Below are 15,719 nucleotides of genomic sequence, written 5' to 3'. Positions count from 1 at the left end.
GTTTTTTCTGTTTATTGTTCGGGCCAAATATTGTAATAGCAGCACTAGTGCATTAACTATGCTAAAAGGTCACAAAAAATACATAAATTATTCAAATTTAGGAAAAAACATATATATTAATGTGCATCCATATGAATCATAACCATTACACAAAAAAATTTCCATTTAGCTTGAGTTTTCCTGGAAACAGATTTGGAGGTTTCCCAACATGAAATTCCTAAAGAATATGTTGCCTTGAAGCCAAACGTGCACCATATCATAGTTAAAATCTAAAGTGTTTGGCACCCTTAAACTTGGCACTAGTCCGAGAGTCCTATACCATACTAAGAGCATATTTGTGCTAAGAGAGTTCAGCATGAATTTACAACCACATTTTTTCTTAAGGGTGAAACTGGTTCTATGCCACATAACTCTGTTTGAAGGATGAATATCCATATCATAAAACAGAGGCAAGCTTGAAATGCTTGTTCTATAGCTAGAAGTATTTTTATGAAATAATTCAAAACTTTTAAGAACTTTGTTGAAAGACATCGAAAGGATGTGAAAGTGATTTAGTGGGTTAGAATGTTCAATGATGGGTATTGTTATGAGATTATTTGCCCAGCATGTTGCTACTAAATTGAAAATGGTTTTTTTTTGTTTATTGTTTGGGCTAAATATTCTAACAGCAGCACTAGTGCATTAAATATCCTAAAAGGTCACCAAAAAATACACAAATTATTAAAATTTAGGAAAATAATATATATATATATATAGATATATATATATATATATATATTAATGTGCATTTGTATGAATCACAACCATTATAAAAAACAAATTCCATTGAACTTGAGTTTTCCTCGAAACAGATTTGGAGGTTTCCCAACATGAAATTCCTAAATAATATGTTGTCTTGAGGCCAAGCGTGCAACATGTCATAGTTAAAATCTAAAGTCTTTGGCGCCCTTAAACCTGGCACTAGTCTAAAAATCCTATACCATAATAAGAGCATATTTGTGCTAAGAGAGTTCAACATGCATTTACAACGACATTTTTTCTTACGTGTGAAAGTGGTTCTATGCCACATAACTCTGTTTGAAGGACAAATATCCATATCATAAAACAGAGGCAAGCTTGAAATTATTGTCCTATAGCTAGAAGTATCGTGATGACATTGTTCACAACTTTTAAGTACTTTTTTGAAGGAATTCAAAAGGATGTAAAAGTGATTTAGTGGGTTAGAATGTTCAATGATGGGTATTATTGTGAGATTATTTGCCAAGCATGCTCCTACTAAATTGAAAATGGGTTTTTTGTGTTTATTGTTTGGGCCAAATATTGTAACAGCAGCACTAGTGCATTAACTATGCTAAAAGGTCACCAAAAAATACATAAATTATTCAAATTTAGGAAAAAAAAGATATATATTAATGTGCATCCATATGAATCATAACCATTATACAAAAAAAATTCCACTTAGCTTGAGCTTTCCTGGAAACAGATTTAGAGGTTTCCCAACATGAAATTCCTAAAGAATATGTTATCTTGAAGCCAAGCATGCACCATATCATAGTTAAAATATAAAGTCTTTGGCACCCTTAAACCTGGCACTAGTGTGAGAATCCTATACCATACTAAGAGCATATTTGTGCTAAGAGAGTTCAACATGCATTTACAACCACATTTTTTCTTAAGGGTGAAATTGGTTCTATGACACATAACTCTGTTTGAAGGATGAATATCCATATCATAAAATAGAGGCAAACTTGAAATGCTTGTTCTATAGCTAGAATTATTGTTATGACATAATTCAAAACTTTTAAGTACTTTGTTGAAGGACTTCAAAAGGATGTAAAAGTGATTTAGTGGGTCGGAATGTTCAATGATGGGTATTATTATGAGATTATTTGCCCAGCATGCTCCTACTAAATTGAAATGAGTTTTTTCTATTTATTGTTTGGGCCAAATATTGTAACAACAACACTAGTGCATTAACTATCCTAAAAGGTCACCAAAAAATACATAAATTATTCAAATTTAGGAAAAAAACATATATATTAATGTGCATCCATATGAATCACTACCATTATACAAAACAAATTCCATTAACTTGAGTTTTCCTAGAAACATATTTGGAGGTTTCCCAACATGAAATCCCTAAAGAATATGTTGCCTTGAAGCCAAGCGTGCACCATATCATAGCTAAAATCTAAAGTATTTGGCACACTTAAACCTGGCACTAGTCTCAGAATCCTATACCATACTAAGAGCATAATTGTGCTAAGAGAGTTCAACATGCATTTACAACCACATTTTTTCTTAAGCGTGAAAGTGGTTTTGTGCCACATAACTCTGTTTGAAGGACAAATATCCATATCATAAAATAGAGGCAAGCTTGAAATGCTTGTTCTATAGCTAGAAGTATTGTTATGACATTGTTCACAACTTTTAAGTACTTTGTTGAAGGACTTCAAAAGGATGTAAAAGTGATTTAGTGGGTTAGAATGTTCAATGATGGGTATTATTGTGAGATTATTTGCCCAGCATGCTCCTACTAAATTGAAAATTGGTTTTTTCTTTTTATTGTTTGGGCCAAATATTATAACAACGACACTAGTGCATTAAATATGCTAAAAGGTCACCAAAAAATACATAAATTATTAAAATTTACAAAAAAACATATATATTAATGTGCATCAATATGAATCACAACCATTATACAAAACAAATTCCATTTAACTTGAGTTTTCCTGGAAACAGATTTGGAGGTTTCCCAACATGAAATTCCTATATAATATGTTGTCTTGAAGCCAAGCGTGCACCATATCATAGTTAAAATCGAAAGTGTTTGGCACCCTTAAACCTGGCACTAGTATGAGAATCCTCTACCATCTAAGTATTTGTGTTAAGAGAGTTCAACATGCATTTACAGCCACATTTTTTCTTAAGGGTGAAAGTGGTTCTATGCCACATAACTCTGTTTGAAGGACAAATATCCATATCATAAAATAGAGGCAAGCTTGAAATGCTTTTTCTATAGCTAGAAGTATTGTTATGACATTGTTCACAACTTTTAAGTACTTTGTTGAAGGACTTCAAAAGGATGTAAAAGTGATTTAGTGGGTCAGAATGTTCAATGATGGGTATTATTGTGAGATTATTTGCCCAGCATGCTCCTACTAAATTGAAAATGGGTTTTTTCTGTTTATTGTTTGGGCCAAATATTGTAACAGCAGCACTAGTGCATTAACTATGCTAAAAGGTCACTTTCTTGTTAATTTGACCATGAATATCTCTTTTACAAAGCAATATTTCTTAGCTCTATTTACGTTAGTGGTTTGATAAGAACATTTCTACAGTCTCTTCACTGAATTTCTTAAAGTTTTTACATTTATGCTTTTTGACAAAAAAGGGCTAACATTTTACCCTGGCTAAGTAAGGATTCTTTAAATAACCTTCTAGCTTGGTTCCTTTTTGTTGCATCTAATATTGCCAGATTGTGATGAATTTACATTAAACAATGTAAGAATCTAGTCTTCTCCAGAAACAATCAAGCCAACTCTTTCATTTTTCAAATTACTTACCAGTTCTCGACATATTCTTTGAAATTTCTATGCTGAAGGTGTTGAATTTAAGTAAGTGATGTAGAATGCACACCTACAGTTCTATTGTTCACCTATTAGACCAATGCAAATTATAGGAAAACTTGGAAGGGTTGGACATGACTGTTCCAACCATACTCTTATTGGCCTGCAATACATATATTCATAACACATACCTACAATACTATTGTTCACCTATTCGGCTAGTGCATATTGTAGGCAAACTGTTAAATGTTGGACTTCGTTGTCTCAAGTTCACACACCAGCACTAAAGATGCAACATATTGTGTGCATCCTTAGATATGTTTGAGATTGCAAGCTAACTGTTTAAATAAATGCATGTATAAAACTTCTATATTAGCAAAATAACCATCAATATTTTTTTCTAGCATTTTGGGCTGAATTCACAATAGTATGCTAAAAAGTGTCATTTCAATGTTTGGAAATTAGGATATATAAATGTGAGATATATACTCTACATCTTTGGGTTATCTCATTTTCAAATCTGAGCATTTTTAGGCTACATGTTAATTGTTTGAACTTTGAACTTTGAAGAAATTCCTAAATGGACTTTGTAAATACTCAAATGAATTTACTTCGTAAGGTAGTGGTACCATAAATTGTGTTATTTCAAAGATTTGACTTCCATATTTTCACAAAATACAATGTCCTCAATAAATACTTATATGTATAGATACTTATGTTTAGGATTATATATGCATTGGAGCAGTTCCTTTATGTTTTACTATAATCCCAATGTTGACAAGCTTTAGCTAACTTTTTTCATCAATTGTTTATAGAATATGCAAAATATTTCATTATCAAAATGTGGCAAAAATTACATTTCTCCTTATTTATTTTTTTATTTTTCATGACAAGATAATCATGTTGCATGAATGAGGTATCCTACAGTCTGTTTCAATTTGTGGATATTTTTTTCCTCCCATTTTTTTACAAGGATGTAGATTTCATTTTCATGTTGATGGTTTTTTCATGTATCTTATCTAGCCCCAAACGGTAGTAATGGAGTGGATCTTGAGAAGTAGTCATGGACACAAACTATCAGAGGTTAATGTTACGATACCACTTCCACATGGTATCAATTTTTTTTTAATGGTAAGTGACATAAAGAAGAGTTATTTAACAATAGGGTTGAAAGGGAAACCTCGTGTCTTAGTTCTAAGTCATTTATTTACATTTCTTAGCTGTAATTCATCTGGTTTTTAGCTTTATCAGAGCAATTATCTCACTAATCCAATATGCATGGCTTGTATTTCTCACTCGATGTTAGTTACTTGACATGGTTGATATAACATTCAATTCTAGGCCACTTTTATTTTAAGTCAGAGATTTTATTGATTAAAAGGATGTTCATATTTTGATTGGTTTACTTAGAGCTTGATTTAAAAAAAATTGTAAATTCCACGTGGATGTTATTTTTTTAGGGGGAGCTCTTTGCACCAGTAAGGTTAGATGAGTCCTAAAACATGGGTATACAACAAGCACATCTTTGGCCTTTGTTGTGTTTCTGTTATTCTTTATATCATTGATGGATGGTTATTGTGTTGGAAATAATACTGAGAGGGGGGGGGGGGGGGTGAATCAGTATTATCAAATCAGATACTTTTTCATTTTCATACTCAAATTCATATACGCGCCTTCAGTTAAATATATCCGCGTATATCCGCGACTGTGTTAAAAGCAACTAGCGTACATCTAGTAAACTTTATGATTTAGTTAGTTCATCTTCAGTGAATGCATCAGAACATTATCAACCATATGAATAGTAAACAGCACAGATCATCACACATAAAGAGCACACATGAACACCATGATATAAGGTGGAAACCTAATGTGGGTGAAAACCACCTACTGCAATTTGTTTCTATCTTCCTTTAATAAGAAACTTCTTTTACAATGTACTGGTGCAGTCCTTTACTAGCACACAGGCTGCAACTTGCAGAGGGATACAACCCTCTCTCGTTTTCCAGCTCCTTCTGGAAGGGAGCTACAACGCCCTCAGCTCTTGTACTAGCTGATATACTAGTACGTAGGTGCTGACCTACAGAAGGCTACAACCTTCTTTTCTTCCAGGGACCACGTTTCATAAATTTTCAGACTATATCCATAAGTACAAAACAATCATTGCTGCAATACAATCATCAACTTATACTTGCATCATAAATCACCCAATACTGAATCACTGAAACCCTTCGCTGTCATTTCCCACTTGAGCCAAACATCACAAACCCATAACCAGCATACTATATCCTCACACTTCATCAGACATCAATTCCTTGCTCCTCCGCCTTTGCCTAATGATCTTCTCCTTATATAGGTTTAGGCTTCTCTCAATACCATGGTCCAAAACCATGTAGAAACAATACCATGGACCCAATACTTGGGATCAATACTTTAGACGAGATACCACGGTCCACAACCATAGGTTCAAATACCAAGGACTAAATACCACGGACCAAAACATAAGTTCTCCCACATGTACGTGCTTTTCCTTGCGTTAAAGTGCGTGTATACGCATACGCGTCTTCGGAACGTCTAACCCGCGTGTATACGCATATTTGTCACAATGAACCTGCGTATATCTCTCTCTTGACCTGCTATACTAAGATCTGTCCTCTGATTGAGTTACCATCACTTGTATCAACCTTTGAGTGAGTTGCCATCAAGGACAACACTTATATCATAATGCCAACAATCTCCCCCTTTGGACTTGATGGCAACCACCACACCAAGTCACTCTCCCCTTTGACATCAAGGGCAAAGGGCAGACCAAGAAGTTCTTTCCCTTTGTTGTCCATACTCCCCCTGAGTACCTGTTGAAATCTCTGATTGGGCTCCCCCTTTGTATATGCCAATTTGTATCAATCCATCCATGCTCCCCCTAAGCAGATGCAATTTCAAAGAGGAGAAATCCATTCAAGACCATGATAGTCATTAGCCACTATCATACATCATATATGATCTGCACCATAAGCATTAGCATCCAAACCTGCAACACCATTCCTTTGATCAAACAACAAGATGTATCTTTTAGCTTCATAAACTTCATCAACGACTTCTAACCATAATGCCAACAATGCATTATTTGAAGTATATACTCCCCCTGAGCCTGTGCCAACCATTACATATCATGACCGAACCATTTCCTGAGTCTGTTCTGCTACCTTTTCTTCTGAACTCCATATACGCGACTCTGCAGCCACTAACTCGTGTATATATGCAACTTATCTTTATTATATCATCGTATGCAAGATGGAATATTGAAGGTCTTCACTTTCAGTTTCCCCTGTGTCTGTTATGTCAGCTAACTGAGTTATGTCACACCTTTCTGTCTCTAATTATGTGTTCAATTCCTGGAACTGTGATGATCTATGGTCCTCTTGTTTTGAATTTTGAAATTTTCTCTTGCATTCCCTTGCTTTATGTCCAAGTTTGTTGCATGTATAACATCTTACATATTTCATGTTCCTTCTATTGTAGTCAATTTCTTTGTGTCCAAACGCATTGCAGGCAAAACAATATCCTCTGAAATACATGGAATGTGATGATCTTTTGTGATCGTCTTGAACCATTCTACTTCTACATCTAGCTGCAACATGTCCAAGATTATGACATACATAACATTCAACATTATTCAGTGGAGGAAATAGTCGTCTATTACTTCCATAGTTAGGAGCAAAGGATTTTCTTTGAGGAATTTCTTTCCTTGGCTATTCCTTGTTGAGAATTTCAGATTTCTCATTAGAGTTTCTTGCCTCACCTTGTGAGCTAGATTCACCTTCAACAGATTCATAAAAGCCAAGACCAATTTTGATAATAGGAGATCTTTGACTACCAAGAATGTCATCCAAAATCTTAGTACTATCTTGAAATCGTAACAATTTATCCTTTCCTTCTAATTTACCTTTTAAGATATTTACCTCAACCTGATGTTGTTCTTCCTTTTCCAGATATTCTTCCACTTGTTGCTTTAATTTGATCAATTCATGTTCTTGTTTTTCAAGAGCTTCTCTGTTCTGCTTCTTTGATTTTTCAAGATCTTATTTTAGAGAGAGGATCTTTGATTCAAGTCTCTGAATTGTTATGCTCTGATCTTTTACTATATCCTGCAATTTCTCCCTTACCCTGGTTACTGACTCCAATTGTTCGTTTAATTTGGTAACTTCTTCAGTTTCTGCATCCTTCTTTTCATATGCCATGAGACTTCTAATGTCTTCACTACCATTGAATGAGTCATTACTTTTAACATGGGTATAATAGCTTCTATTACCTTCTTCAGACATCTTTCCTTTGTTATGGGGGCATCTAGCAATGTAGTGACCAACTCTACCACATGAAAAGCATTTGAAACGTAGCTTACCTTCGAACTGTCCAGTTCCCTGTTCAAGATTCTTGACAAAATTTACCTCATCTTCTTCTTCTGACATGTATCCTGATGCTTTGAATGCGGCTTCTGATGGTCCCTTTTTTCTCATCTTAAAAGCAGTTAAGATTCCGTGAAGCTGTGACATGGTGATTTTTTGCAGATTCTCCTTTTCTTCTATGGCAGACACTTTGGAATCAAATTTAGCAGAAAGGGATCTCAAAACCTTTTCAACTAAGACAACTTCCTTAAATTCTTCACCCAAATTCCTCATACAATTTACAATCTCATCTATATGCAGGAAGTAATTAGCTATGCTTTCATTACTATGCATCTTAAGATTTTCATACTGGATTTGGAGAGTTTGAAGCTTTGCTCTTTTTACCTGTTCATCTCCTTCGTAGCTTAGAATGATTTTGTCCCATATTTCCTTAGCTGATTTGAAATGCATGACCTTCATAAATTCTTATTGTGTCAAACTTCCCAATAAGACAGTAACAGCTTTGGCATTGAGCTCATATTGCTTTCTCTCTACTGTATCTGTAGGAATTGCTTATGGGAATTTGTATCCTCCTTCCACGATTCCCCAAACTTTTGCTCCAAGCGATTGTAGATATGCTGTGGTTCTTATCTTCCAGTGGGTAAAGTTGTTCCCGTCAAATATTGGTGGGCTGATGTGTGCCTCTCTTTCTAGATTAGCCATTCTGATGGATCTTTCCTTCAAGTGATCAAGCTTCTTCCAAAGGACTTGCTCTGATACCAGTTGTTGGAAATAATACTGAGAGGGGGGGGGGGGTGAATCAGTATTATCATATCAGATACTTTTTCATTTTCATACTCAGATTCATATATGCGGCTTCAGTTAAATATATCTGCGTATATACGCGACTATGTTAAAAGAAACTAGCGTACATCCAGTAAACTTTATGATTTAGTTAGTTCATCTTCAGTGAATGCATCAGAACATTATCAACCATATGAACAATAAACAACACAGATCATCACACATAAAGAGCACACATGAACACCATGATATAAGGTGGAAACCCAATGTGGGTGAAAACCACTTGCTGCAATTTGTTTCTATCTTCCTTTAATAAGAAACTTCTTTTACAATGTATTGGTGCAGTCCTTTACCAGCACGCAGGCTGCAACTTGCAGAGGGCTACAACCCTCTCTCGTTTTCCAGCTCCTTCTGGAAGGGAGCTACAACCCCCTCAGCTCTTGTACTAGCTGATATACTAGTACATAGGTGCTGACCTACAGAAGGCTACAACCTTCTTTTCTTCCAGGGACCACGTTTCATAAATTTTCAGACTGGATCCATAAGTACAAAACAATCATTGTTGCAATACAATCATCAACTTATACTTGCATCATAAATCACCCAATACTGACTCACTGAAACCCTTCGTTGTCATTTCCCACTTGAGCCAAGCATCACAAACCCGTAACCAGCATACTAGATCTTCACACTTCATCAGACATCCATTCCTTGCTCCTCCGCCTTTGCCTAATGATCTTATCCTTATATAGGTTTAGGCTTCTCTCAATACCATGGTCTAAAACCATGTAGAAACAATACCATGGACCGAATACTTGGGATCAATACTTTAGACGAGATACCATGGTCCACAACCATATGTTCAAATACCAAGGACTAAATACCACGGAGCAAAACATAAGTTCTCCCACATGTACGTGCTTTTCCTTGCGTGAAAGTGCGTGTATACGCATACGCGTCTTCGGCACGTCTAACCCGTGTGTATACACGGATTTTTCACAATGAACCTGCGTATATCTCTCTCTTGACCTGCTGTACTAAGATCTGTCCTTTGATTGAGTTACCATCACCTGTATCAGCCTCTGAGTGAGTTGCCATCAAGGACAACACTTATATCATAATGCCAACATATTGATGATGTAAAACAGCGGATGGGAAGGTCCTGCCAATTCTCTTGAAAAAACAAAATAAAATGGAGTGGTAGAATTTTGTTTTAAATGGTAAGCCAGAAATGAGTACTTGAAAGGTGGAACTTGAGAATGGAAAGCTATCTGATCTAGATCTAGAGACGCAACATACCGTGGAAAAAAAATGATGGTATTGACAAGTCTTCCCGATGAATAAGCTCTAACTGTTAGACCACTGCCCAAATTTTAGTTATCTGCAGTGGCAATAGTGACTGTAGCTTTATTTGTATGAATAGCGACTTTGGCAATTTTCCTATTTGTTTCCTATGAAAGATTTTGATTTTCAAACTCCAACTAGTTTGTTGTTAAATTAATTAAATCTTTGATGACAAACTTATAGTTTGAAAGCTCTTTTCTAAATCTATTTTCTTGAGAAAAATTTTCTTTTTACTTTAGGTACTGTAGATTGCTATTGTGTGACATATGCTATGATATAATTGTCTAGATAAATAGACAGAAGTGTTGTACAACATAGTATTTTTTAAATCTAAAGAAACAATATGTCAAAATACAAAGCTTATTAATTAAGAACATCTTTTAGACTTCTTTTCTAAGTTATGATTATATTTCTGTAGGGGATTTTGTGTACGCTGATATTGTGTTGTCTCTTTTGTTTCTGTCAGGTAACAATGGTTAATAAGGAATGTGCTCTTGAGTAGTAGGCACACATCTTATTCTACTATCGATAGGAAACTCCATGGTTTCTAGGCATGGCAACAAAAACGCAAATGTCAGTGGGATGTCTAAAGTCCGTGTTGGATGAATTTAATACTAGTGATGATTTTGATTCCTTTTCAGATAAAGAATGTCACGAGTCAAATTCAAATAAACAGAAGTAGCTCAAGAATGAAGGTGAAGCTATCGCTTTCTGCCCAAGTCAATTTTTTTTATTTGTTGGTTGCTGTCATGTTTTGAGTGTGGACTTGTGAAATTCCAAATTGCATGTTGGTTTATGTAAAGGGGAAATATATATATATACATATATATATATACATATATATATATATATATATATATATATATATATATATATATATATATATATATATATATATATATATATATTATCATATGTCGTTCATGGTTTCCGAAGATCCATGTTACATTTGCACAAAATTTTAGATATCATTCATATATCTAAACACCAAACAACAACAACATCAAGATTTTTATTTCACTCAACCTATAACATATTGCATCTGTCTTCATCAATGTTATTCTTCCATATGCTATCCACTTATGACATTTCCTTTGCAATATTTGGTGCATTTGCTAGTTATAGGTCATTTATAGATTATAAATGTCTTCAGAGTTTCACTTCTAATTGAGTATTCAACTAAACATATTGATTCTCTTATACATAATTATTTTTCCCTCCACCCACTTTTCATAACTTCCATAACCATTAGGTAGGGACCTGCAACTTCGATGTTGCTTTGCTTGTTTAGTAAAATATTTCTGAGACTTTAATTTATTAAAAGTTTTAGGATTTACAATTTATGAAGTTTCAAGGTCTAATTTTTAAAAGTCTAATTCTTTACAGGGTGCTCGCTCAATGGAAGAGCACCTGCTTTCCAAGCAGGAGGTTGGTGGTTCAATTCCATCATGCCCTGACATCCATATGGAATGGCGATGATAAATTTTTGGTGACAAAGGCTCTTTTGACCATCACCAATGAGATTTGGTGACATTTTTCGACCCTCACCAAATTATGAAATGGTGACGGTCAATGAATGCCACCATATATACGCATCAATAGTGACAACGCTCAAAGGTCCGTAACCATAAATCATTGTTGTTAATATGAAATGGTGGTGATCGATGTCCATCATTATAGTCATTATTCGTGATGGACCTTGAATGTCACCACAACACCTATACTTCTGGAAATGCGTATTTTGGTGATTGTCAACAAACGTCACCATATATATGCACCAATAGTGATGGCCATGAAAGATCCATCACAACAAATAGTTGTTGTTCATATTAAATGGTGAAGGTCACTATCTATCATTATAATCAATATTTGTGACAGACCTTGAATTTCATCATAACACCTATACTTTTGGCGATGCCACCTTTGGTGACGTTCAATTTTTGGAGACCGAGGCTATGGTCTGTCACCATTGCTCATATGAAATGGTGTCGGTCGCTATCTGTCATTATAAATCATTATTGGTGACGGAATTTTAATGTCACTACAACACCTATACTTTTGGCGACACAACCTTTGGTGACGTTCAGTTTTTGGTGACAGAGGCTATGGTCCATCACCATTGATCATATGAAATGGTGACGGTCACTATTTGTCATTATAAATTATTATTGGTGATGCCACCTTTGGTGATGTTCAATTTTTGGTGATGAAGTCTCTTTTAACCGTCACTAATGAGCTTATGGTTACATTTTTCACCCCTCACCAATGTCCTTTTTTCTTGTAGTAAGATTTACTCTTATCTTCACCTTTTCGCTGAACTAATGGATTTACTAAATTCACTAACATGTATTTCCGATTTTTAGGTTGAGAAGTTGAAAGAGATATCATGGCAGCTTGTATATCCGATTTGTAGGTTGAGAAGTTCAAAGAGCTATCATGGTAGCCTAATATCTACGAGAAGTTAACCAGCTCATTGGCTCCAAGTATATGGGAGCTGAAAGATGTGAAAAAAGTTTATGTTAGGTAATACTACCTGGAACCTTTGTCTCTTTCATTTCTAGTAATTTATTATACCTGTACTGTGATCCAACCCTTGAAGTGGCTATTGTTGCTAGAAACAACTTTTTGGGGGAAAGCCACTAAAGTTAGTCATAGGTGTCACTTTCCATGGTGGAATCAACATTTTTCTTGTTGGGGACCCAGGTACGAGTAAGTCTCAACTACTTCAGTATGTACATAAGTTGGCTCCTCGAGGTATTTATACAAGTGGTTGAGGAAGCTCTGCAATTGGTTTGACTGTTTATGTGTCAAAGGATTGTGAAACTAGTGAAATTGTATGTTTAACAACTCTGATGTTGCATCATTGAATATTTTAATAAGAAGCAATGGAATTGTCACATCCATTGAAATTCTAGATTATTGATTAGTTTTCAAATTTAATAGGCATTGGAAAGTGGAGCACTAGTACTGAGTGACAGAGGAATTTGTTGCATATATGAGTTTGAAAAGGTGTTAGATAATGCTTGAAGCATGCTACATGAGGTGGGATTTCCCTCTTCAAATCAGTTGACTAAATATTGTGCATTCGGTGGTTTTCTCTTGATCAAGCTTACCCACATTCTATTGTATTTTCTACACATTTTTATCACTTCTTAATGTGTTATGTTATTTGAGGCAGGTGATGGAACAACATATCGTGTCAATTGCCAAGGCTGGGATCATAGCATCCCTTAATGCCAGAAAATATGTGTTAGCTTATGCCAACCCTAGTGGTTCACGCTACAATTCAAGACTTTCAGTCATTGACAATATCCAACTTCCTCCAACATTTCTCTCCATGTAAAGTTTAGTCAGTGTTGTGGACATGGTATGAGTCCTTACAAGGTTTGCTCACTTTTCAAATCCAAAAAATTAAGGGTTTACACCTAAAAGTTTGATTTGATTTACTTGGTTCTTGACAAAGTCGATGAGAAAACTCATTGGTGCCTTGCAAGGAATTTTGTTGCATTGCATTATGAAGAGCCTGAGGTATGGAATTATGTCTATTGCTTGGGATGGCTTCATATGGTACTTGGAAATTATTCCAGTTTACATGACTGCAATTATATCATTTATCATTACAGGACCTAAGAGTGGACACATTGGATGTATCAACCCTAAATTTATATATCAGTTATGCAAGACCACACATACATCCCAAGATATTTGATGAGGCTACAAAGGATCTTACACATGGTTATGTTGAAATGCTCTGGAGGGGAAACTTTCTTAGCAATAGTAAAAAGGTTAGTTGCACATGTGTCCAAAATATTTACTGAAAATAGAGTCAAACATAATGGTTGATCTCTCTCTCTCTCTCTCTTCCACATCATATTTAGACACAAATAAAATTCTACATGTTGTGCTAATTCAATTTTGGTCCCTTGATAAAATTTGCAGGTTATCACAGCAACACCTAGACAAATTGCAAGCCTAATACGAATTAGTGAAGCACATGCTCATATTTGATTCTCTGAGTGGGTAAGAAGCCAACCTCAGCTACAATAGAAGTTGTGCATATAACTATCTTCCCAAGTAAATCAAACTGCATATGGTACTGTGTGTGTATACATATATATATATCTGGCCATGAAAATTGGAATTATACAAATCATGCTTAATAGTGGTGTTCTATATAGGTTGAAAGGTGTGACGTGGCTGAAGCATTCAGAATTCTTGAAGTTTCCCTTCAACAATCTGTCGTTGATCATGCTACTGGTAAATTCTACAACTTTCTTGATAAAAGGTGGTCAGTTTGCCTGGGTTTACAAGTCTCTTATTATATAGTTTTGAAACATGTCAGTGTCACTCGTATGGATGGAACTATGCCTTAGTTTTCTTTATATCCATTTATTCCAGGTCTAAGGTATATATTATACAACAGTAATTTCAATGAATGCATTGTGTCATGGTGATAGGGACTATTGACATGGATCTCATTACAACAGGAGTTTCTGCCAATGAAAGAATAAGGCAGGCTAATCTAGTTACAACAATCAAAAATATTATCATGGAAAAGGTGTAGGCTAGAGGACCATCTACTCGAACATCAGAGGTGACGTATTCTCGACTTCTCTAGATAAGCTAGCAGTGTACTAATTTTTGTTTGCATTAAAATCCTGACCTATGATATATGGATGAACTACTAGCTTTTGGAGGAGATGCACAAGCAGGGATCAATCGAAGTTCATCTTCATGATCTAAGGATGCCCTTTGTGTATTTTCAATTCAATCATGACTACATATACTAATTGACATAATTGATTGTTTGTATGTTGTGGTTGAAATGATTGTCTTTATTGGTTGGTTGCATTGGTATGCTCACATGGTTAATTGGTTTTTCTTTGGGTTTCTTTCAGATTCACAATGCTCTTGGAATCCTCATGACCAAGGGATTTGTAGTTGTTCATGGAGACAATGTCAAGAGAATCTAAGACACAAAGTAGTCTCCCTAGAAAGTAGCAAGGTTGTATTTCACAGACCCATTTCATCTCTTATGTTGATGCCTTCTGTGTGATCCTCTTTTGAAGTCGATTGGTAATATTTCTAGGTAGTGTATTTGACATAATTGTCAGCCACCCTAAAACTCTTGTACTCCTTCATGGAAGCTTCCCTTACCAACTCAAACGGGTACCAGAAGGGATGAAAAATGAAAGTTAAGAAAAGAAGTCCTGAGAATGGTTGTGCCAAACAAATGTAACATAGAAATATTTATACCTTGTGAAGCCTTGATTTATGAGCTTTGACTAGAATATGAAAATGGGTATATCATGAGTCAAAGGTGTGAACTCTTATATTATTCCTTCTTATGTAACCAATTATACAACATTTTTCTCTTTCAATTGATTTTGTAGTCCTTAGTTCCTTGCATTATTCAATTGTCAAGTTAAAATTTTACGAAGTAATTGTTTGATTTTGGGGGCCATAACCGTTAAAGTTGTAAAATGTGTCATTATAATCTAGTATGATATTTCCAATTGCATCCATTTATGCCACCAATTGTATATTGATCATTAAGTTACTGAGATATCCATTCAATTGCTTTCCCCTATTAGTTTGATTTATGAGGATGGTCTGTATTGCT

The 15,719-nt window shown here is 35.0% G+C and overlaps 1 pseudogene; it reads left to right on the top strand.

Annotated features, from left to right (window-relative positions):
* Positions 1 to 15,069, top strand: part of LOC149158424 (DNA replication licensing factor MCM4-like) — a 158,649-nt pseudogene extending 143,580 nt beyond the window's left edge.
* Positions 15,070 to 15,719: the final 650 nt, after the last annotated feature.

Source organism: Pinus tabuliformis, chromosome 5_2, assembly GCF_031772625.1.
Source record: "Pinus tabuliformis cultivar Carrire ecotype Pingquan chromosome 5_2, CPIR1, whole genome shotgun sequence".
NCBI lineage: Eukaryota > Viridiplantae > Streptophyta > Pinopsida > Pinales > Pinaceae > Pinus > Pinus tabuliformis.
This window is presented reverse-complemented; position numbering and strand designations above follow the sequence as displayed.